Here is a 22,756-nt window from a genome sequence, read left to right as displayed (position 1 = left end):
TGCTATATGCATTTTTTTTTGTTAATTAAAGTAATCCAAAACTGGGATTGATATTTTGTCTCTTTTATTTTTACTTAAAGTACAATAACGTTTACCATTTTAATTTGTTTTAATAGTATATTGACAGTATTGTTTTCTTTCAAAAATCCACTTCATTTTCTTTACCCTATTATTAAAATGGTAATTGACAAAAACAAACTACATTGTCACCAGAAGAGCAATACAAAATGTACAAGTGATATATTAAATTCATCTTTCCAGCTTGAATTTCAATGATGCATTGGGTCAACAATTTTGTGAGAAACATCTTCACCCTTAAATAAAGATTTTCTTAATTCCTTACCTGTGTGCTAATTAGATATCACCTTGTTTTCACATTAAACAGACTTCCACATGAGAAAGCAGCAAGGATGCAGTGGCGTTAATGTTTCCTGGTGTCAACTTGTATTATTTCAGTACACATTGAAATGAGGATGCATCTTGCTGCCTTTCCAATGAAGCAAGTTTAATTTAGTAATAGGTGAAAAACCATCCTTACAAAGGTGTTAATCAGAGACTTGGCTTTGTGGACACTTTTCAGAGAACAAATTTGTTAGCATAAAAATAAAGCCAGAAAATGAAGAGCTGTTTAATCACTCAATTGGATTTTTCTGCCAGCATATTTTTTTTCTCTGCAACCCACTGCTAAATTGTGCTTCCTAGCTGTTTTTTATAAAATCACTGAATCAAATCTAACTCTGATTACATCAGAGAAGGCCAGGTACCCTACACAATAAGAGGGGGTTTGAAATTTTGACTTGTCTACTTAAATATCACCAAAATCTGATCACAAGGTCAATTACGTCCCTGGGTGGGATTGAACCACCAACCTTTTGGTTAATAGCCGAACACACTAACCGATTGCGCCACAGAGACACTTTGCAAACAGTACATACTGACAAAGGCTAATAAGCATACATCTAGAACGTTTCCTAGAAAAACATTAAAAAATCAATAATCTGGAGAGTTTTTGTAAGATGTTTCTTCCATCAACCAATGAATAAACACATTGGTACTTTCCTATGATGAGTGAGTGCTTCAGGATCTCTTGCACTTACATGTGCAGCAGAGTACTGCAATGGAAGCATGCTGGACCCATAACCCAGAGGTAGGCAGATTGAAACTATCCTTTGCTATATGCATTTTTTTTTGTTAATTTAAGTAATCAAAACTGGGATTGATATTTTTGCTCTTTTATTTTTACTTAAAGTACAACAACTTTTACCATTTTAATTTGTTTTAATAGTATATTGACAGTATACTTTTCTTTCAAAAATCCACTTAATTTTCTTTACCCTATTATTAAAATGGTAATTGACAAAAAAAACTACATTGTCACCAGAAGAGCAATACAAAATGTACAAGTGATATATTAAAATCATCTTTCCAGCTTGAATTTCAATGATGCATTGGGGCAACAATTTTGTGAGAAACCTCTTCACCCTTAAATAAAGATTTTCGTAATTTCTTACCTGTGTGCTAATTAGATATCACCTTGTTTTCACATTAAACAGACTTCCACATGAGAAAGCAGCAAGGATGCAGTGGCGTTAATGTTTCCTGGTGTCAACCTGTATTATTTCAGTAGACATTGAAATGAGGATGCATCTTGCTGCCTTTCCAATGAAGCAAGTTTAATTTAGTAATAGGTGAAAAACCATCCCTACAAAGGTGTTAATCAGAGACTTGGCTTTGTGGACACTTTTCAGAGAACAAATTTGTTAGCATAAAAATAAAGCCAGAAAATGAAGAGCTGTTTAATCACGCAATTTGATTTTTTTGCCAGCATATTTCTTTTTCTCTGCAACCCACTGCTAAATAGTGCTTCCTACTTGTTTTTATAAAATCACTGAATCAAATCTAACTCTGATTACATCAGAGAAGGCCAGGTACCCTACACCATAACAGGGGGTATGAAATTTGACTTGTCTACTTAAAGATCACCAAAATCTGATAACAAGGTCAATTAGGTCCCTGGGTGGGATTGAACCACCAACCTTTTGGTTAATAGCCGTACATACTAACTGATTGCGCCACATAGACCCTTTTACTTGCCTTATAGAGCAGCTCTGGAGCTGTTACAGTGCCCGGCTGCTGCAAGAAATCAGCTTGAATGCTTAAGCGGCTGGGGCATAGCCAACATGAGCCCCACACCGAAGGAGGGTGGAGGTGTTTAATGCGAACTAGGGGTCATCCAAGCGCCGCAAAAGGCCGCCATGCCCTGCACGCCCCTTTTCTCTTTTCATATGCAGACGAGGGTTGATGTGATGACATCACCATATGCAAATCCATCTGCTGCAGGCCTTCCCCCAGGAATGCTTGCACTAGTTGTTGCATTTGGTTTGTTGTTTGGGGGTGCTTCAGTATTAGGCAGCCTTCTGCCCTCCCATGTTCATCTGAAAATATGTGTTCTCCCTGCAGTTGTTGTCCCCAGATGAGAGTTCCCTTGTGCTGCCTCAGTTGGATCTCCTTCACTTGACAGGGGGGTACCCGAGCAGCAACCCTCCCCAGCTCTAGCCCAACTCCTACTTACCTGCCAGGTGAGATACTATGATCATGAAGGTGCTTCTCCCAGGGCAAGGCTCACCCATTGCACTCTGGGTGTGCTGCTCCTGCGATTTCCCCAAATGTGGGAAACTTGACTGCATAATTTGTGTTTCCCCTGGTCGGCTCTCGTATAATTCAGATCTCTTTGTCTCAGGTCTCTCTCCAGCCTAGTTTGCTGTCTGTTTCCACTTCTCTTTTCTTGAGCCGCTCCCTTCTATGCCCTTGCGCACTATCCTGACTTCTCCCGTCTGCTTACTTTGTGCTTTCCAATGCACAATGCAAACTACAGGTAGTACTGCAGGGCCCACACCCTTTTACTTGCCTTACAGAGCAGCTCTGGGGCTGTTACAGTGCCCAGCTGCTGCAAGAAATCAGCTTGAATGCTTCAGGGGCTGGGGCATAGCCAACATGAGCCCCACACCGAAGGAGGGTGGAGGTGTTTAATGCGAACTAGGGGTCATCCAAGCGCCGCAAAAGGCCGCCATGCCCTGCACGCCCCTTTTCTCTTTTCATATGCAGACGAGGGTTGAAGCCAACTTTGACCCACTGCTTGGATGGCATTACCATATGCAAATCAATCTGCTGCAGGCCTTCCCCCAGGAATGCTTGTACTAGTTGTTGCATTTGGTTTGTTGTTTGGGGGTGCTTCAGTATTAGGCAGCCTTCTGCCCTCCCATGTTCATCTGAAAATATGTGTTCTCCCTGCAGTTGTTGTCCCCAGATGAGAGTTCCCTTGTGCTGCCTCAGTTGAATCTCCTTTACTTGACAGAGATGTGCCTGAGCAGCGGCCCTCCCCAGCCCTATCTCAAATCATACTTATTTTGCATAGGAGATACTATGGTCATGAAGATTGTTCTCCCAGGGTGAGGTTCATTCATTGCATTCTGGGTATGCTGACCCCTGTGATTTCCCCAAATGTGGGAAACTCGACTGCATTATTTGTGGTAGTGGGGGACTGTGTTTGTGCTTTCCTCTGGTCAGCTCTGGTAAAAGTCAGATTTCTTTGTCTCAGATCTTCCTCTAACCTTGTTCTTCTTTCGAGAGTTCCCTTGTGCTGCCTCAGTTGGATCTCCTTCACTTGACAGGGGGGTGCACGAGCAGCGACCCTCCCCAGCTCTAGCCCAACTCCTATTTACCTGCCAGGTGAGATACTATGATCAGGAAGGTGCTTCTCCCAGGGCAAGGTTCACCCATTGCACTCTGGGTGTGCTGCTCCTGCGATTTCCCCAAATGTGGGACACTTGACTGCATAATTTGTGTTTCCTCTGGTCGTCTCTCATATAATTCAGATCTCTTTGTCTCAGGTCTTTCTCCAGCCTAGTTTGCTGTCTGTTTCCACTTCTCTTTTCTTGAGCCGCTCCCTTCTATGCAGTTGCGCACTATCCTGACCTCTCCCGTCTGCTTACTTTGTGCCTTCCAACGCACAATGCATACTACAGGTAGTGCTGCAGGGCCCACACCCTTTTACATGCTTTACAGAGCAACTCTGGAGCTGTTACAGTTCCCAGCTGCTGCAAGAAATCATCTTGAATGCTTCAGGGGCTGGGGCATAGCCAACATGAGCCCCACACCGAAGGAGGGGTCATCCAAGCGCCACAAAAGGACACCATGCCCTGCACATCCCTTTTTTCTTTTCATATGCAGACGAGGGTTGAAGCCAACTTTGACCCACTGCTTGGATGACATCACCATATACAAATCCATCTGCTGCAGGCCTTCCCCCAGGAATACTTGCACTAGTTGTTGCATTTGGTTTGTTGTTTGGGGGTGCTTCAGTATTAGGCAGCCTTCTGCCCTCCCATGTTCATCTGAAAATATGTGTTCTCCCTGCAGTTGTTGTCCCCAGATGAGAGTTCCCTTGTGCTGCCTCAGTTGACTCTCCTTTACTTGACAGAGATGTGCCTGAGCAGCGGCCCTCCCCAGCCCTATCCCAAATCATACTTATTTTGCATAGGAGATACCATGGTCATGAAGATTGTTCTCCCAGGGTGAGGTTCATTCATTGCATTCTGGGTATGCTGACCCCTGTGATTTCCCCAAATGTGGGAAACTCGACTGCATTATTTGTGGTAGTGGGGGACTGTGTTTGTGCTTTCTTCTGGTCAACTCTGGTAAAAATCAGATTTCTTTGTCTCAGATCTTCCTCTAGCCTTGTTCCTCTTTCGAGAGTTCCCTTGTGCTGCCTCAGTTGGATCTCCTTCACTTGACAGGGGGGTACCCGAGCAGCGACCCTCCCCAGCTCTAGCCCAACTCCTACTTACCTGCCAGGTGAGATACTATGATCATGTAGGTGCTTCTCCCAGGGCAAGGCTCACCCATTGCACTCTGGGTGTGCTGCCCCTGTGATTTCCCCAAATGTGGGAAACTTGACTGCATAATTTGTGTTTCCCCTGGTCGTCTCTCGTATAATTCAGATCTCTTTGTCTCAGGTCTCTCTCCAGCCTAGTTTGCTGTCTGTTTCCACTTCTCTTTTCTTGAGCCGCTCCCTTCTATGCCCTTGCGCACTATCCTGACTTCTCCCGTCTGCTTACTTTGTGCCTTCCAACACACAATGCAAACTACAGGTAGTGCTGCAGGGCCCACACCCTTTTACTTGCCTTACAGAGCAGCTCTGGAGCTGTTACAGTACCCAGCTGCTGCAAGAAATCAGCTTGAATGCTTCAGGGGCTGGGGCATTGCCAACATGAGCCCCACACCGAAGGAGGGTGGGGGTGTTTAATGCGAACTAAGGGTCACCCAAGCGCCGCAAAAGGCCGCCATGCCCTGCACGCCCCTTTTCTCTTTTCATATGCAGACGAGGGTTGAAGCCAACTTTGACCCACTGCTTGGATGGCATTACCATATGCAAATCAATCTGCTGCAGGCCTTCCCCCAGGAATGCTTGCACTAGTTGTTGCATTTGGTTTGTTGTTTGGGGGTGCTTCAGTATTAGGCAGCCTTCTGCCCTCCCATGTTCATCTGAAAATATGTGTTCTCCCTGCAGTTGTTGTCCCCAGATGAGAGTTCCCTTGTGCTGCCTGAGTTGAATCTCCTTTACTTGACAGAGATGTGCCTGAGCAGCGGCCCTCCCCAGCCCTATCCCAAATCATACTTATTTTGCATAGGAGATACCATGGTCATGAAGATTGTTCTCCCAGGGTGAGGTTCATTCATTGCATTCTGGGTATGCTGACCCCTGTGATTTCCCCAAATGTGGGAAACTCGACTGCATTATTTGTGGTAGTGGGGGACTGTGTTTGTGCTTTCCTCTGCTCAGCTCTGGTAAAAGTCAGATTTCTTTGTCTCAGATCTTCCTCTAGCCTTGTTCTTCTTTCGAGAGTTCCCTTGTGCTGCCTCAGTTGGATCTCCTTCACTTGACAGGGGGGTGCCCGAGCAGCGACCCTCCCCAGCTCTAGCCCAACTCCTACTTACCTGCCAGGTGAGATACTATGATCATGTAGGTGCTTCTCCCAGGGCAAGGCTCACCCATTGCACTCTGGGTGTGCTGCTCCTGCGATTTCCCCAAATGTGGGAAACTTGACTGCATAATTTGTGTTTCCTCTGGTCGGCTCTCGTATAATTCAGATCTCTTTGTCTCAGGTCTTTCTCCAGCCTAGTTTGCTGTCTGTTTCCACTTCTCTTTTCTTGAGCCGCTCCCTTCTATGCCCTTGCGCACTATCCTGACCTCTCCCGTCTGCTTACTTTGTGCCTTCCAACGCACAATGCATACTACAGGTAGTGCTGCAGGGCCTACACCCTTTTACATGCTTTACAGAACAGCTCTGGAGCTGTTACAGTGCCCAGCTGCTGCAAGAAATCATCTTGAATGCTTCAGAGGCTGGGGCATAGCCAACATGAGCCCCACACCGATGGAGGGTGGAGATGTTTAATGCGAATTAAGGGTCATCCAAGCGCCACAAAAGGACGCCATGCCCTGCACATCCCTTTTTTCTTTTCATATGCAGACGAGGGTTGAAGCCAACTTTGACCCACTGCTTGGATGACATCACCATATGCAAATCCATCTGCTGCAGGCCTTCCCCCAGGAATGCTTGTACTAGTTGTTGCATTTGGTTTGTTGTTTGGGGGTGCTTCAGTATTAGGCAGCCTTCTGCCCTCCCATGTTCATCTGAAAATATGTGTTCTCCCTGCAGTTGTTGTCCCCAGATGAGAGTTCCCTTGTGCTGCCTCAGTTGAATCGCCTTTACTTGACAGAGATGTGCCTGAGCAGCGGCCCTCCCCAGCCCTATCCCAAATCATACTTATTTTGCATAGGAGATATCATGGTCATGAAGATTGTTCTCCCAGGGTGAGGTTCATTCATTGCATTCTGGGTATGATGACCCCTGTGATTTCCCCAAATGTGGGAAACTCGACTGCATTATTTGTGGTAGAGGGGGACTGTGTTTGTGCTTTCCTCTGGTCAGCTCTGGTAAAAGTCAGATTTCTTTGTCTCAGATCTTCCTCTAGCCTTGTTCTTCTTTCGAGAGTTCCCTTGTGCTGCCTCAGTTGGATCTCCTTCACTTGACAGGGGGGTGCCCGAGCAGCGACCCTCCCCAGCTCTAGCTCAACTCCTACTTACCTGCCAGGTGAGATACTATGATCAGGAAGGTGCTTCTCCCAGGGCAAGGCTCACCCATTGCACTCTGGGTGTGCTGCTCCTGCGATTTCCCCAAATGTGGGACACTTGACTGCATAATTTGTGTTTCCTCTGGTCGGCTCTCGTATAATTCAGATCTCTTTGTCTCAGGTCTCTCTCCAGCCTAGTTTGCTGTCTGTTTCCACTTCTCTTTTCTTGAACCGCTCCCTTCTATGCCCTTGCGCACTATCCTGACTTCTCCCGTCTGCTTACTTTGTGCCTTCCAACGCACAATGCGAACTACAGGTAGTGCTGCAGGGCCCACACCCTTTTAGATGCCTTACAGAGCAGCTCTGGAGCTGTTACAGTGCCCAGCTGCTGCAAGAAATCAGCTTGAATGCTTCAGGTACTGGGGCATAGCCAACATGAGCCCCACACCGAAGGAGGGTGGAGGTGTTTAATGCGAATTAGGGGTCATGCAAGCGCCGCAAAAGGCCGCCATGCCCTGCACATCCCTTTTTTCTTTTCATATGCAGACGAGGGTTGAAGCCAACTTTGACCCACTGCTTGGATGACATCACCATATGCAAATCCATCTGCTGCAGGCCTTCCCCCAGGAATGCTTGTACTAGTTGTTGCATTTGGTTTGTTGTTTGGGGGTGCTTCAGTATTAGGCAGCCTTCTGCCCTCCCATGTTCATCTGAAAATATGTGTTCTCCCTGCAGTTGTTGTCCCCAGATGAGAGTTCCCTTGTGCTGCCTCAGTTGAATCGCCTTTACTTGACAGAGATGTGCCTGAGCAGCGGCCCTCCCCAGCCCTATCCCAAATCATACTTATTTTGCATAGGAGATATCATGGTCATGAAGATTGTTCTCCCAGGGTGAGGTTCATTCATTGCATTCTGGGTATGATGACCCCTGTGATTTCCCCAAATGTGGGAAACTCGACTGCATTATTTGTGGTAGAGGGGGACTGTGTTTGTGCTTTCCTCTGGTCAGCTCTGGCAAAAGTCAGATTTCTTTGTCTCAGATCTTCCTCTAGCCTTGTTCTTCTTTCGAGAGTTCCCTTGTGCTGCCTCAGTTGGATCTCCTTCACTTGACAGGGGGGTGCCCGAGCAGCGACCCTCCCCAGCTCTAGCTCAACTCCTACTTACCTGCCAGGTGAGATACTATGATCATGTAGGTGCTTCTCCCAGGGCAAGGCTCACCTATTGCACTCTGGGTGTGCTGCCCCTTTGATTTCCCCAAATGTGGGAAACTTGACTGCATAATTTGTGTTTCCCTTGGTCGGCTCTCATATAATTCAGATCTCTTTGTCTCAGGTCTCTCTCCAGCCTAGTTTGCTGTCTGTTTCCACTTCTCTTTTCTTGAGCCGCTCCCTTCTATGCCCTTGCGCACTATCCTGACTTCTCCCGTCTGCTTACTTTGTGCCTTCCAACGCACAATGCGAACTACAGGTAGTGCTGCAGGGCCCACACCCTTTTACTTGCCTTACAGAGCAGCTCTGGAGCTGTTACAGTGCCCAGCTGCTGCAAGAAATCAGCTTGAATGCTTCAGGGGCTGGGGCATAGCCAACATGAGCCCCACACCGAATGAGGGTGGAGGTGTTTAATGCGAACTAGGGGTCATCCAAGCGCCGCAAAAGGCCGCCATGCCCTGCACGCCCCTTTTCTCTTTTCATATGCAGATGAGGGTTGAAGCCAACTTTGACCCACTGCTTGGATGACATCACCCTATACAAATCCATCTGCTGCAGGCCTTCCCCCAGGAATGCTTGTACTAGTTGTTGCATTTGGTTTGTTGTTTGGGGGTGCTTCAGTATTAGGCAGCCTTCTGCCCTCCCATGTTCATCTGAAAATATGTGTTCTCCCTGCAGTTGTTGTCCCCAGATGAGAGTTCCCTTGTGCTGCCTCAGTTGAATCTCCTTTACTTGACAGAGATGTGCCTGAGCAGCGGCCCTCCCCAGCCCTATCCCAAATCATACTTATTTTGCATAGGAGATACCATGGTCATGAAGATTGTTCTCCCAGGGTGAGGTTCATTCATTGCATTCTGGGTATGCTGACCCCTGTGATTTCCCCAAATGTGGGAAACTCGACTGCATTATTTGTGGTAGAGGGGGACTGTGTTTGTGCTTTCCTCTGGTCAGCTCTGATAAAAGTCAGATTTCTTTGTCTCAGATCTTCCTCTAGCCTTGTTCCTCTTTCAAGAGTTCCCTTGTGCTGCCTCAGTTGGATCTCCTTCACTTGACAGGGGGGTGCCCGAGCAGCGACCCTCCCCAGCTCTAGCCCAACTCCTACTTACCTGCCAGGTGAGATACTATGATCATGAAGGTGCTACTCCCAGGGCAAGGCTCACCCATTGCACTCTGGGTGTGCTGCTCCTGCAATTTCCCCAAATGTGGGACACTTGACTGCATAATTTGTGTTTCCCCTGGTCGGCTCTCGTATAATTCAGATCTCTTTGTCTCAGGTCTCTCTCCAGCCTAGTTTGCTGTCTGTTTCCACTTCTCTTTTCTTGAGCCGCTCCCTTCTATGCCCTTGCGCACTATCCTGACTTCTCCCGTCTGCTTACTTTGTGCCTTCCAATGCACAATGCAAACTACAGGTAGTGCTGCAGGGCCCACACCCTTTTACTTGCCTTACAGAGCAGCTCTTGAGCTGTTACAGTGCCCAGCTGCTGCAAGAAATCAGCTTGAATGCTTCAGGGGCTGGGGCATAGCCAACATGAGCCCCACACCGAAGGAGGGTGGAGGTGTTTAATGCAAACTAGGGGTCATCCAAGCGCCGCAAAAGGCCGCCATGCCCTGCACGCCCCTTTTCTCTTTTTTGATATGCAGACGAGGGTTGAAGCCAACTTTGACCCACTGCTTGGATGGCATTACCATATGCAAATCAATCTGCTGCAGGCCTTCCCCCAGGATTGCTTGCACTAGTTGTTGCATTTGGTTTGTTGTTTGGGGGTGCTTCAGTATTAGGCAGCCTTCTGCCCTCCCATGTTCATCTGAAAATATGTGTTCTCCCTGCAGTTGTTGTCCCCAGATGAGAGTTCCCTTGTGCTGCCTCAGTTGAATCTCCTTTACTTGACAGAGATGTGTCTGAGCAGCGGCCCTCCCCAGCCCTATCCCACATCATACTTATTTTGCATAGGAGATACCATGGTCATGAAGATTGTTCTCCCAGGGTGAGGTTCATTCATTGCATTCTGGGTATGCTGACCCCTGTGATTTCCCCAAATGTGGGAAACTCAACTGCATTATTTGTGGTAGTGGGGGACTGTGTTTGTGCTTTCCTCTGGTCAGCTCTGGTAAAAGTCAGATTTCTTTGTCTCAGATCTTCCTCTAGCCTTGTTCTTCTTTCGAGAGTTCCCTTGTGCTGCCTCAGTTGGATCTCCTTCACTTGACAGTGGGGTGCACGAGCAGCGACCCTCCCCAGCTCTAGCCCAACTCCTATTTACCTGCCAGGTGAGATACTATGATCAGGAAGGTGCTTCTCCCAGGGCAAGGCTCACCCATTGCACTCTGGGTGTGCTGCTCCTGCGATTTCCCCAAATGTGGGACACTTGACTGCATAATTTGTGTTTCCTCTGGTCGGCTCTCATATAATTCAGATCTCTTTGTCTCAGGTCTTTCTCCAGCCTAGTTTGCTGTCTGTTTCCACTTCTCTTTTCTTGAGCCGCTCCCTTCTATGCCCTTGCGCACTATCCTGACCTCTCCCGTCTGCTTACTTTGTGCCTTCCAACGCACAATGCATACTACAGGTAGTGCTGCAGGGCCCACACCCTTTTACATGCTTTACAGAGAAGCTCTGGAGCTGCTACAGTGCCCAGCTGCTGCAAGAAATCATCTTGAATGCTTCAGGGGCTGGGGCATAGCCAACATGAGCCCCACACCGAAGGAGGGTGGAGATGTTTAATGCGAATTAGGGGTCATCCAAGCGCCACAAAAGGACGCCATGCCCTGCACATCCCTTTTTTCTTTTCATATGCAGACGAGGGTTGAAGCCAACTTTGACCCACTGCTTGGATGACATCACCATATGCAAATCCATCTGCTGCAGGCCTTCCCCCAGGAATGCTTGCACTAGTTGTTGCATTTGGTTTGTTGTTTGGGGGTGCTTCAGTATTAGGCAGCCTTCTGCCCTCCCATGTTCATCTGAAAATATGTGTTCTCCCTGCAGTTGTTGTCCCCAGATGAGAGTTCCCTTGTGCTGCCTCAGTTGAATCTCCTTTACTTGACAGAGATGTGCCTGAGCAGCGGCCCTCCCCAGCCCTATCCCAAATCATACTTATTTTGCATAGGAGATACCATGGTCATGAAGATTGTTCTCCCAGGGTGAGGTTCATTCATTGCATTCTGGGTATGCTGACCCCTGTGATTTCCCCAAATGTGGGAAACTCAACTGCATTATTTGTGGTAGTGGGGGACTGTGTTTGTGCTTTCTTCTGGTCAACTCTGGTAAAAATCAGATTTCTTTGTCTCAGATCTTCCTCTAGCCTTGTTCCTCTTTCGAGAGTTCCCTTGTGCTGCCTCAGTTGGATCTCCTTCACTTGACAGGGGGGTACCCGAGCAGCGACCCTTCGCAGCTCTAGCCCAACTCCTACTTACCTGCCAGGTGAGATACTATGATCATGTAGGTGCTTCTCCCAGGGCAAGGCTCACCCATTGCACTCTGGGTGTGCTGCCCCTGTGATTTCCCCAAATGTGGGAAACTTGACTGCATAATTTGTGTTTCCTCTGGTCGGCTCTCGTATAATTCAGATCTCTTTGTCTCAGGTCTCTCTCCAGCCTAGTTTGCTGTCTGTTTCCACTTCTCTTTTCTTGAGCCGCTCCCTTCTATGCCCTTGCGCACTATCCTGACTTCTCCCGTCTGCTTACTTTGTGCCTTCCAACACACAATGCAAACTACAGGTAGTGCTGCAGGGCCCACACCCTTTTACTTGCCTCACAGAGCAGCTCTGGAGCTGTTACAGTGCCCAGCTGCTGCAAGAAATCAGCTTGAATGCTTCAGGGGCTGGGGCATTGCCAACATGATCCCCACACCGAAGGAGGGTGGGGGTGTTTAATGCGAACTAAGGGTCACCCAAGCGCCGCAAAAGGCCGCCATGCCCTGCACGCCCCTTTTCTCTTTTCATATGCAGACGAGGGTTGAAGCCAACTTTGACCCACTGCTTGGATGGCATTACCATATGCAAATCAATCTGCTGCAGGCCTTCCCCCAGGAATGCTTGCACTAGTTGTTGCATTTGGTTTGTTGTTTGGGGGTGCTTCAGTATTAGGCAGCCTTCTGCCCTCCCATGTTCATCTGAAAATATGTGTTCTCCCTGCAGTTGTTGTCCCCAGATGAGAGTTCCCTTGTGCTGCCTCAGTTGAATCTCCTTTACTTGACAGAGATGTGCCTGAGCAGCGGCCCTCCCCAGCCCTATCCCAAATCATACTTATTTTGCATAGGAGATACCATGGTCATGAAGATTGTTCTCCCAGGGTGAGGTTCATTCATTGCATTCTGGGTATGCTGACCCCTGTGATTTCCCCAAATGTGGGAAACTCGACTGCATTATTTGTGGTAGTGGGGGACTGTGTTTGTGCTTTCCTCTGCTCAGCTCTGGTAAAAGTCAGATTTCTTTGTCTCAGATCTTCCTCTAGCCTTGTTCTTCTTTCGAGAGTTCCCTTGAGCTGCCTCAGTTGGATCTCCTTCACTTGACAGGGGGGTGCCCGAGCAGCGACCCTCCCTAGCTCTAGCCCAACTCCTACTTACCTGCCAGGTGAGATACTATGATCAGGAAGGTGCTTCTCCCAGGGAAAGGCTCACCCATTGCACTCTGGGTGTGCTGCTCCTGCGATTTCCCCAAATGTGGGAAACTTGACTGCATAATTTGTGTTTCCTCTGGTCGGCTCTCGTATAATTCAGATCTCTTTGTCTCAGGTCTTTCTCCAGCCTAGTTTGCTGTCTGTTTCCACTTCTCTTTTCTTGAGCCGCTCCCTTCTATGCCCTTGCGCACTATCCTGACCTCTCCCGTCTGCTTACTTTGTGCCTTCCAACGCACAATGCATACTACAGGTAGTGCTGCAGGGCCCACACCCTTTTACATGCTTTACAGAACAGCTCTGGAGCTGTTACAGTGCCCAGCTGCTGCAAGAAATCATCTTGAATGCTTCAGGGGCTGGGGCATAGCCAACATGAGCCCCACACCGAAGGAGGGTGGAGATGTTTAATGCGAATTAAGGGTCATCCAAGCGCCACAAAAGGATGCCATGCCCTGCACATCCCTTTTTTCTTTTCATATGCAGATGAGGGTTGAAGCCAACTTTGACCCACTGCTTGGATGACATCACCATATGCAAATCCATCTGCTGCAGGCCTTCCCCCAGGAATGCTTGTACTAGTTGTTGCATTTGGTTTGTTGTTTGGGGGTGCTTCAGTATTAGGCAGCCTTCTGCCCTCCCATGTTCATCTGAAAATATGTGTTCTACCTGCAGTTGTTGTCCCCAGATGAGAGTTCCCTTGTGCTGCCTCAGTTGAATCTCCTTTACTTGACAGAGATGTGCCTGAGCAGCGGCCCTCCCCAGCCCTATCCCAAATCATACTTATTTTGCATAGGAGATACCATGGTCATGAAGATTGTTCTCCCAGGGTGAGGTTCATTCATTGCATTCTGGGTATGCTGACCCCTGTGATTTCCCCAAATGTGGGAAACTCGACTGCATTATTTGTGGTAGTGGGGGACTGTGTTTGTGCTTTCCTCTGGTCAGCTCTGGCAAAAGCCAGATTTCTGTGTCTCAGATCTTCCTCTAGCCTTGTTCTTCTTTCGAGAGTTCTCTTGTGCTGCCTCAGTTGGATCTCCTTCACTTGACAGGGGTTTGCCCGAGCAGCGACCCTCCTCAGCTCTTGCCCAACTCCTACTTACCTGCCAGGTGAGATACTATGATCATGAAGGTGCTTCTCCCAGGGCAAGGCTCACCCATTGCACTCTGTGTGTGCTGCTCCAGCGATTTCCCCAAATGTGGGAAACTCGACTGCATAATTTGTGTTTCCCCTGGTCGGCTCTCGTATAATTCAGATCTCTTTGTCTCAGGTCTTTCTCCAGCCTAGTTTGCTGTCTGTTTCCACTTCTCTTTTCTTGAGCCGCTCCCTTCTATGCCCTTGCGCACTATCCTGACTTCTCCCGTCTGCTTACTTTGTGCCTTCCAACGCACAATGCGAACTACAGGTAGTGCTGCAGGGCCCACACCCTTTTAGTTGCCTTACAGAGCAGCTCTGGAGCTGTTACAGTGCCCAGCTGCTGCAAGAAATCAGCTTGAATGTTCTTCGTTGATTGATGGAAGAAACATCTTACAAAAACTCTCCAGATTATTGACTTTTTAAAGTTTTTCTAGGAAACGTTCTAGATGAATGCTTATTAGCGTTTGTCAGAATGTACGTTTGCAAAGTGTCACTGTGGCGCAATCAGTTAGTGTGTTCGGTTATTATCCAAAAGATTGGTGGTTCAATCCCACCCAGGGACGTAATTTACCTTGTTATCAGATTTTGGTGATCTTTAAGTAGACAAGTCAAAATTTCAAACCCCCTCTTGTGGTGTAGGGTACCTGGCCTTCTCTGATGTAATCAGAGTTAGATTTGATTAAGTGATTTTATAAAAAAAACAGCTAGGAAGCACAATTTAGCAGTGGGTTGCAGAGAAAAAGAAATATGCTGGCAAAAAAATCCAATTGAGTGATTAAACAGCTCTTCATTTTCTGGCTTTATTTTTATGCTAACAAATTTGTTCTCTGAAAAGTGTCCACAAAGCCAAGTATCTGATTAACACCTTTGTAGGGATGGTTTTTCACCTATTACTAAATTAAACTTGCTTCATTGGAAAGGCAGCAAGATGCATCGTCATTTCAATATCTACTGAAATAATACAGGTTGACACCAGGAAACATTAACGCCACTGCATCCTTGCTGCTTTCTCATGTGGAAGTCTGTTTAATGTGAAAACAAGGTGATATCTAATTAGCACACAGGTAAGGAATTAAGAAAATCATTATTTAAGGGTGAAGATGTTTCTCACAAAATCGTTGCCCCAATGCATCATTGAAATTCAAGCTGGAAAGATGATTTTAATATATCACTTGTACATTTTGTATTGCTCTTCTGGTGACAATGTAGTTTGTTTTTGTCAATTACCATTTTAATAATAGGGTAAAGAAAATTAAGTGGATTTTTGAAAGAAAACAATACTGTCAATATACTATTAAACAAATTAAAATGGTAAAAGTTATTGTACTTTAAGTAAAAATAAAAGAGCTAAAATATCAATCCCAATTTTGGATTACTTTAATTAAAAAAAAATGCATATAGCAGAGGATAGTTTCAATCTGCCTACCTCTGGGTTATCGGCCCAGCATGCTTCCATTGCAGTACTCTGCTGCACATGTAAGTGCAAGAGATCCTGAAGCACTCACTCATCATGGGAAAGTACCAATGTGTTTCTTCGTTGGTTGATGGAAGAAACATCTTACAAAAACTCTCCAGATTATTGACTTTTTAAAGTTTTTCTAGGAAACGTTCTAGATGAATGCTTATTAGCCTTTGTCAGTATGAACTTTTTGCAAAGTGTCTCTGTGGCGCAATCGGTTAGTGTGTTCGGCTATTAACCAAAAGGTAGGTGGTTCAATCCCACCCAGGGATGTAATTGACCTTGTGATCAGATTTTGGTGATATTTAAGTAGACAAGTCAAAATTTCAAACCCCCTGTTATGGTGTGGGTACCTGGCCTTCTCTGATGTAATCAGAGTTAGATTTGATTCAGTGATTTTATAAAAATAGATAGGAAGCACAATTTAGCAGTGGGTTGCAGAGAAAAAGAAATATGCTGGCAAAAAAATCCAATTGAGTGATTAAACAGCTCTTCATTTTCTGGCTTTATTTTTATGCTAACAAATTTGTTCTCTGAAAAGTGTCCACAAAGCCAAGTCTCTGTTTAACACCTTTGTAGGGATGGTTTTTCACCTATTACTAAATTAAACTTGCTTCATTGGAAAGGCAGCAAGATGCATCGTCATTTCAATATCTACTGAAATAATACAGGTTGACACCAGGAAACATTAACGCCACTGCATCCTTGCTGCTTTCTCATGTGGAAGTCTGTTTAATGTGAAAACAAGGTGATATCTAATTAGCACACAGGTAAGGAATTAAGAAAATCATTATTTAAGGGTGAAGATGTTTCTCACAAAATCGTTGCCCCAATGCATCATTGAAATTCAAGCTGGAAAGATGATTTTAATATATCACTTGTACATTTTGTATTGCTCTTCTGGTGACAATGTAGTTTGTTTTTGTCAATTACCATTTTAATAATAGGGTAAAGAAAATTAAGTGGATTTTTGAAAGAAAACAATACTGTCAATATACTATTAAACAAATTAAAATGGTAAAAGTTATTGTACTTTAAGTAAAAATAAAAGAGCTAAAATATCAATCCCAATTTTGGATTACTTTAATTAAAAAAAAATGCATATAGCAGAGGATAGTTTCAATCTGCCTACCTCTGGGTTATCGGCCCAGCATGCTTCCATTGCAGTACTCTGCTGCACATGTAAGTGCAAGAGATCCTGAAGCACTCACTCATCATGGGAAAGTACCAATGTGTTTCTTCGTTGGTTGATGGAAGAAACATCTTACAAAAACTCTCCAGATTATTGACTTTTTAAAGTTTTTCTAGGAAACGTTCTAGATGAATGCTTATTAGCCTTTGTCAGTATGAACTTTTTGCAAAGTGTCTCTGTGGCGCAATCGGTTAGTGTGTTCGGCTATTAACCAAAAGGTAGGTGGTTCAATCCCACCCAGGGATGTAATTGACCTTGTGATCAGATTTTGGTGATATTTAAGTAGACAAGTCAAAATTTCAAACCCCCTGTTATGGTGTGGGTACCTGGCCTTCTCTGATGTAATCAGAGTTAGATTTGATTCAGTGATTTTATAAAAACAGATAGGAAGCACAATTTAGCAGTGGGTTGCAGAGAAAAAGAAATATGCTGGCAAAAAAATCCAATTGAGTGATTAAACAGCTCTTCATTTCTGGCTTTATTTTTATGCTAACAAATTTGTTCTCTGAAAAGTGTCCACAAAGCCAAGTCTCTGTTTAACACCTTTGTAGGGATGGTTTTTCACATATTACTAAATTAAACTTGCTTCATTGGAAAGGCAGCAAGATGCATCCTCATTTCAATGTCTACTGAAATAATACAAGTTGACACCAGGAAACATTAACGCCACTGCATCCTTGCTGCTTTCTCATGTGGAAGTCTGTTTAATGTGAAAACAAGGTGATATCTAATTAGCACACAAGCAAGGAATTAAGAAAATCTTTATTTAAGGGTGAAGATGTTTCTCACAAAATCGTTGCCCCAATGCATCATTGAAATTCAAGCTGGAAAGATGATTTTAATGTATCACTTGTACATTTTGTATTGCTCTTCTGGTGACAATGTAGTTTGTTTTTGTCAATTACCATTTTAATAATAGGGTAAAGAAAATTAAGTGGATTTTTGAAAGAAAACAATACTGTCAATATACTATTAAAACAAATTAATTGGTAAAAGTTATTGTACTTTAAGTAAAAATAAAAGAGGCAAAATATCAATCCCAGTTTTGGATTACTTTAATTAACAAAAAAAAATGCATATAGCAGAGGATAGTTTCAATCTGCCTACCTCTGGGTTATGGGCCCAGCATGCTTCCATTGCTGTACTCTGCTGCACATGTAAGTGCAAGAGATCCTGAAGCACTCACTCATCATGGGAAAGTACCAATGTGTTTCTTCGTTGGTTGATGGAAGAAACATCTTACAAAAACTCTCCAGATTATTGACTTTTTAAAGTTTTTCTAGGAAACGTTTTAGATGAATGCTTATTAGCCTTTGTCAGTATTTACTTCTGCAAAGTGTCTCTGTGGCGCAATCAGTTAGTGTGTACGGCTACTAACCAAAAGGTTGGTAATTCAATCACACCCAGGGACGTAATTGACCTTGTGATCAGATTTTGGTGATCTTTAAGGAGACAAGTCAAAATTTCAAACCCCCTGTTATGGTGTAGGGTACCTGGCCTTCTCTGATGTAATCAGAGTTAGATTTGATTCAGTGATTTTATAAAAACAGCTAGGAAGCACAATTTAGCAGTGGGTTGCAGAGAAAAAGAAATATGCTGGCAAAAAAATCCAATTGAGTGATTAAACAGCTCTTCATTTTCTGGCTTTATTTTTATGCTAACAAATTTGTTCTCTGAAAAGTGTCCACAAAGCCAAGTCTCTGATTAACACCTTTGTAGGGATGGTTTTTCACCTATTACTAAATTAAACTTGCTTCATTGGAAAGGCAGCAAGATGCATCCTCATTTCAATGTCTACTGAAATAATACAGGTTGACACCAGGAAACATTAACGCCACTGCATCCTTGCTGCTTTCTCATGTGGAAGTCTGTTTAATGTGAAAACAAGGTGATATCTAATTAGCACACAGGTAAGGAATTAAGAAAATCTTTATTTAAGGGTGAAGATGTTTCTCACAAAATCGTTGCCCCAATGCATCATTGAAATTCAAGCTGGAAAGATGATTTTAATATATCACTTGTACATTTTGTATTGCTCTTCTGGTGACAATGTAGTTTGTTTTTGTCAATTACCATTTTAATAATAGGGTAAAGAAAATTAAGTGGATTTTTGAAAGAAAACAATACTGTCAATATACTATCAAAACAAATTAAAATGGTAAAAGTTATTGTACTTTAAGTAAAAATAAAAGAGCAAAAATATCAATCCCAGTTTTGGATTACTTTAATTAACAAAAAAAATGCATATAGCAAAGGATAGTTTCAATCTGCCTACCTCAGGGTTATGGGCCCAGCATGCTTCCATTGCAGTACTCTGCTGCACATGTAAGTGCAAGAGATCCTGAAGCACTCACTCATCATGGGAAAGTACCAATGTGTTTCTTCATTGGTTGATGGAAGAAACATCTTACAAAAACTCTCCAGATTATTGACTTTTTAAAGTTTTTCTAGGAAACGTTCTAGATGAATGCTTATTAGCCTTTGTCAGTATGTACTTTTGCAAAGTGTCTCTGTGGTGCAATTGGTTAGTGTGTAAGGCTATTAACCAAAAGGTTGGTGGTTCAATCCCACCCAGGGACGTAATTGACCTTGTGATCAGATTTTGGTGATATTTAAGTAGACAAGTCAAAATTTCAAACCCCCTCTTATTGTGTAGGGTACCTGGCCTTCTCTGATGTTATCAGAGTTAGATTTGATTCAGTGATTTTATAAAAAAACAGCTAGGAAGCACAATTTAGCAGTGGGTTGCAGAGAAAAAAAATATGCTGGCAAAAAAATCCAATTGAGTGATTAAACAGCTCTTCATTTTCTGGTTTATTTTTATGCTAACAAATTTGTTCTCTGAAAAGTGTCCACAAAGCCAAGTCTCTGATTAACACCTTTGTAGGGATGGTTTTTCACCTATTACTAAATTAAACTTGCTTCATTGGAAAGGCAGCAAGATGCATCCTCATTTCAATGTCTACTGAAATAATACAGGTTGACACCAGGAAACATTAACGCCACTGCATCCTTGCTGCTTTCTCATGTGGAAGTCTGTTTAATGTGAAAACAAGGTGATATCTAATTAGCACACAGGTAAGGAATTACGAAAATCTTTATTTAAGGGTGAAGATGTTTCTCACAAAATCGTTGCCCCAATGCATCATTGAAATTCAAGCTGGAAAGATGATTTTAATATATCACTTGTACATTTTGTATTGCTCTTCTGGTGACAATGTAGTTTGTATTTGTCAATTACCATTTTAATAATAGGGTAAAGAAAATTAAGTGGATTTTTGAAAGAAAACAATACTGTCAATATACTATTAAAACAAATTAAAATGGTAAAAGTTATTGTACTTTAAGTAAAAATAAAAGAGCAAAAATATCAATCCCAGTTTTGGATTACTTTAATTAACAAAAAAAATGCATATAGCAAAGGATAGTTTCAATCTGCCTATCTCTGGGTTATGGGCCCAGCATGCTTCCATTGCAGTACTCTGCTGCACATGTAAGTGCAAGAGATCCTGAAGCACTCACTCATCATGGGAAAGTACCAATGTGTTTCTTCATTGGTTGATGGAAGAAACATCTTACAAAAACTCTCCAGATTATTGACTTTTTAAAGTTTTTCTAGGAAACGTTCTTGATGAATGCTTATTAGCCTTTGTCAGTATGTACTTTTTGCAAAGTGTCTCTGTGGTGCAATTGGTTAGTGTGTAAGGCTATTAACCAAAAGGTTGGTGGTTTAATCCCACCCAGGAACGTAATTGACCTTGTGATCAGATTTTGGTGATATTTAAGTAGACAAGTCAAAATTTCAAACCCCCTCTTATTGTGTAGGGTACCTGGCCTTCTCTGATGTAATCAGAGTTAGATTTGATTCAGTGATTTTATAAAAAAACAGCTAGGAAGCACAATTTAGCAGTGGGTTGCAGAGAAAAAAAATATGCTGGCAAAAAAAATCCAATTGAGTGATTAAACAGCTCTTCATTTTCTGGCTTTATTTTTATGCTAACAAATTTGTTCTCTGAAAAGTGTCCACAAAGCCAAGTCTCTGATTAACACCTTTGTAGGGATGGTTTTTCACCTATTACTAAATTAAACTTGCTTCATTGGAAAGGCAGCAAGATGCATCCTCATTTCAATGTCTACTGAAATAATACAAGTTGACACCAGGAAACATTAACGCCACTGCATCCTTGCTGCTTTCTCATGTGGAAGTCTGTTTAATGCGAAAACAAGGTGATATCTAATTAGCACACAGGTAAGGAATTAAGAAAATCTTTATATTAGGGTGAAGATGTTTCTCACAAAATCGTTGCCCCAATGCATCATTGAAATTCAAGCTGGAAAGATGATTTTAATATATCACTTGTACATTTTGTATTGCTCTTCTGGTGACAATGTAGTTTGTTTTTGTCAATTACCATTTTAATAATAGGGTAAAGAAAATGAAGTGGATTTTTGAAAGAAAACAATACTGTCAATATACTATTAAAACAAATTAAAATGGTAAAAGTTATTGTACTTTAAGTAAAAATAAAAGAGCCAAAATATCAATCCCAGTTTTGGATTACTTTAATTAACAAAAAAAAAATGCATATAGCAGAGGATAGTTTCAATCTGCCTACCTCTGGGTTATGGGCCCAGCATGCTTCCATTGCAGTACTCTGCTGCACATGTAAGTGCAAGAGATCCTGAAGCACTCACTCATCATGGGAAAGTACCAATGTGTTTCTTCGTTGGTTGATGGAAGAAACATCTTACAAAAACTCTCCAGATTATTGACTTTTTAAAGTTTTTCTAGGAAACGTTTTAGATGAATGCTTATTAGCCCTTGTCGGTATATACTTTTGCAATGTGTCTCTGTGGCGCAATTAGTTAGTGTGTACGGCTATTAACCAAAAGGTTGGTGGTTCAATCCCACCCAGGTACGTAATTGACCTTGTTATCAGATTTTGGTGATCTTTAAGTAGACAAGTCAAAATTTCAAACCCCCTGTTATGGTGTAGGGTACCTGGCCTTCTCTGATGTAATCAGAGTTAGATTTGATTCAGTGATTTTATAAAAACAGCTAGGAAGCACAATTTAGCAGTGGGTTGCAGAGAAAAAGAAATATGCTGGCAGAAAAATCCAATTGAGTGATTAAACAGCTCTTCATTTTCTGGCTTTATTTTTATGCTAACAAATTTGTTCTCTGAAAAGTGTCCACAAAGCAAAGTCTCTGATTAACACCTTTGTAGGGATGGTTTTTCACCTATTACTAAATTAAACTTGCTTCATTGGAAAGGCAGCAAGATGCATCCTCATTTCAATGTCTACTGAAATAATACAGGTTGACACCAGGAAACATTAACGCCACTGCATCCTTGCTGCTTTCTCATGTGGAAGTCTGTTTAATGTGAAAACAAGGTGATATCTAATTAGCACACAGGTAAGGAATTAAGAAAATCTTTATTTAAGGGTGAAGATGTTTCTCACAAAATCGTTGCCCCAATGCATCATTGAAATTCAAGCTGGAAAGATGATTTTAATATATCACTTGTACATTTTGTATTGCTCTTCTGGTGACAATGTAGTTTGTTTTTGTCAATTACCATTTTAATAATAGGGTAAAGAAAATGAAGTGGATTTTTGAAAGAAAACAATACTGTCAATATACTATTAAAACAAATTAAAATGGTAAAAGTTATTGTACTTTAAGTAAAAATAAAAGAGCCAAAATATCAATCCCAGTTTTGGATTACTTTAATTAACAAAAAAAAATGCATATAGCAGAGGATAGTTTCAATCTGCCTACCTTTGGGTTATGGGTCCAGCATGCTTCCATTGCAGTACTCTGCTGCACATGTAAGTGCAAGAGATCCTGAAGCACTCACTCATCATGGGAAAGTACCAATGTGTTTATTCGTTGGTTGATGGAAGAAACATCTTACAAAAACTCTCCAGATTATTGATTTTTTAATGTTTTTCTAGGAAATGTTCTAGATGTATGCTTATTAGCCTTTGTCAGTATGTACTTTTTGCAAAGTGTCT

At 43.1% G+C, this 22,756-nt stretch overlaps 20 non-coding genes and 1 pseudogene across 20 annotated transcripts; all 21 read left to right on the top strand.

Annotated features, from left to right (window-relative positions):
* The first annotated feature begins 2,564 nt into the window (after positions 1-2,564).
* LOC134994246 (U1 spliceosomal RNA) lies at positions 2,565-2,727 on the top strand. The gene has a single exon (XR_010197414.1). It is a non-coding gene; the product is annotated as a U1 spliceosomal RNA (small nuclear RNA).
* Positions 2,728-3,398: 671 nt separating this feature from the next.
* LOC134994225 (U1 spliceosomal RNA) lies at positions 3,399-3,562 on the top strand. Its single transcript, XR_010197394.1, has one exon. It is a non-coding gene; the product is annotated as a U1 spliceosomal RNA (small nuclear RNA).
* A 152-nt stretch (positions 3,563-3,714) lies between these two features.
* Positions 3,715-3,877, top strand: LOC134994264 (U1 spliceosomal RNA). The gene has a single exon (XR_010197430.1). It is a non-coding gene; the product is annotated as a U1 spliceosomal RNA (small nuclear RNA).
* Positions 3,878-4,523: 646 nt separating this feature from the next.
* LOC134994238 (U1 spliceosomal RNA) lies at positions 4,524-4,687 on the top strand. The gene has a single exon (XR_010197406.1). It is a non-coding gene; the product is annotated as a U1 spliceosomal RNA (small nuclear RNA).
* A 152-nt stretch (positions 4,688-4,839) lies between these two features.
* On the top strand, positions 4,840-5,002 carry LOC134994260 (U1 spliceosomal RNA). The gene has a single exon (XR_010197428.1). It is a non-coding gene; the product is annotated as a U1 spliceosomal RNA (small nuclear RNA).
* Positions 5,003-5,673: 671 nt separating this feature from the next.
* On the top strand, positions 5,674-5,837 carry LOC134994229 (U1 spliceosomal RNA). Its single transcript, XR_010197398.1, has one exon. It is a non-coding gene; the product is annotated as a U1 spliceosomal RNA (small nuclear RNA).
* Positions 5,838-5,989: 152 nt separating this feature from the next.
* On the top strand, positions 5,990-6,152 carry LOC134994250 (U1 spliceosomal RNA). Its single transcript, XR_010197418.1, has one exon. It is a non-coding gene; the product is annotated as a U1 spliceosomal RNA (small nuclear RNA).
* A 671-nt stretch (positions 6,153-6,823) lies between these two features.
* On the top strand, positions 6,824-6,987 carry LOC134994241 (U1 spliceosomal RNA). The gene has a single exon (XR_010197409.1). It is a non-coding gene; the product is annotated as a U1 spliceosomal RNA (small nuclear RNA).
* Positions 6,988-7,139: 152 nt separating this feature from the next.
* LOC134994248 (U1 spliceosomal RNA) lies at positions 7,140-7,302 on the top strand. Its single transcript, XR_010197416.1, has one exon. It is a non-coding gene; the product is annotated as a U1 spliceosomal RNA (small nuclear RNA).
* Positions 7,303-7,973: 671 nt separating this feature from the next.
* Positions 7,974-8,137, top strand: LOC134994240 (U1 spliceosomal RNA). Its single transcript, XR_010197408.1, has one exon. It is a non-coding gene; the product is annotated as a U1 spliceosomal RNA (small nuclear RNA).
* Positions 8,138-8,289: 152 nt separating this feature from the next.
* Positions 8,290-8,425, top strand: LOC134994266 (U1 spliceosomal RNA; annotated as a pseudogene).
* A 698-nt stretch (positions 8,426-9,123) lies between these two features.
* Positions 9,124-9,287, top strand: LOC134994233 (U1 spliceosomal RNA). The gene has a single exon (XR_010197402.1). It is a non-coding gene; the product is annotated as a U1 spliceosomal RNA (small nuclear RNA).
* Positions 9,288-9,439: 152 nt separating this feature from the next.
* LOC134994254 (U1 spliceosomal RNA) lies at positions 9,440-9,602 on the top strand. The gene has a single exon (XR_010197422.1). It is a non-coding gene; the product is annotated as a U1 spliceosomal RNA (small nuclear RNA).
* A 673-nt stretch (positions 9,603-10,275) lies between these two features.
* Positions 10,276-10,439, top strand: LOC134994223 (U1 spliceosomal RNA). The gene has a single exon (XR_010197392.1). It is a non-coding gene; the product is annotated as a U1 spliceosomal RNA (small nuclear RNA).
* A 152-nt stretch (positions 10,440-10,591) lies between these two features.
* On the top strand, positions 10,592-10,754 carry LOC134994258 (U1 spliceosomal RNA). Its single transcript, XR_010197426.1, has one exon. It is a non-coding gene; the product is annotated as a U1 spliceosomal RNA (small nuclear RNA).
* Positions 10,755-11,425: 671 nt separating this feature from the next.
* Positions 11,426-11,589, top strand: LOC134994236 (U1 spliceosomal RNA). Its single transcript, XR_010197404.1, has one exon. It is a non-coding gene; the product is annotated as a U1 spliceosomal RNA (small nuclear RNA).
* Positions 11,590-11,741: 152 nt separating this feature from the next.
* Positions 11,742-11,904, top strand: LOC134994252 (U1 spliceosomal RNA). Its single transcript, XR_010197420.1, has one exon. It is a non-coding gene; the product is annotated as a U1 spliceosomal RNA (small nuclear RNA).
* A 671-nt stretch (positions 11,905-12,575) lies between these two features.
* LOC134994228 (U1 spliceosomal RNA) lies at positions 12,576-12,739 on the top strand. The gene has a single exon (XR_010197397.1). It is a non-coding gene; the product is annotated as a U1 spliceosomal RNA (small nuclear RNA).
* Positions 12,740-12,891: 152 nt separating this feature from the next.
* Positions 12,892-13,054, top strand: LOC134994244 (U1 spliceosomal RNA). The gene has a single exon (XR_010197412.1). It is a non-coding gene; the product is annotated as a U1 spliceosomal RNA (small nuclear RNA).
* Positions 13,055-13,725: 671 nt separating this feature from the next.
* Positions 13,726-13,889, top strand: LOC134994227 (U1 spliceosomal RNA). The gene has a single exon (XR_010197396.1). It is a non-coding gene; the product is annotated as a U1 spliceosomal RNA (small nuclear RNA).
* A 152-nt stretch (positions 13,890-14,041) lies between these two features.
* Positions 14,042-14,204, top strand: LOC134994256 (U1 spliceosomal RNA). Its single transcript, XR_010197424.1, has one exon. It is a non-coding gene; the product is annotated as a U1 spliceosomal RNA (small nuclear RNA).
* The last annotated feature ends 8,552 nt before the right edge of the window (positions 14,205-22,756 follow it).

The sequence above is a fragment of the Pseudophryne corroboree genome, unplaced genomic scaffold (genome assembly GCF_028390025.1).
Source record: "Pseudophryne corroboree isolate aPseCor3 unplaced genomic scaffold, aPseCor3.hap2 scaffold_1291, whole genome shotgun sequence".
In the NCBI taxonomy this organism is placed as follows: domain Eukaryota; kingdom Metazoa; phylum Chordata; class Amphibia; order Anura; family Myobatrachidae; genus Pseudophryne; species Pseudophryne corroboree.
The sequence above is the reverse complement of the archived record's forward strand: the minus strand, read 5'-3'. Positions and strand labels throughout refer to the sequence as shown.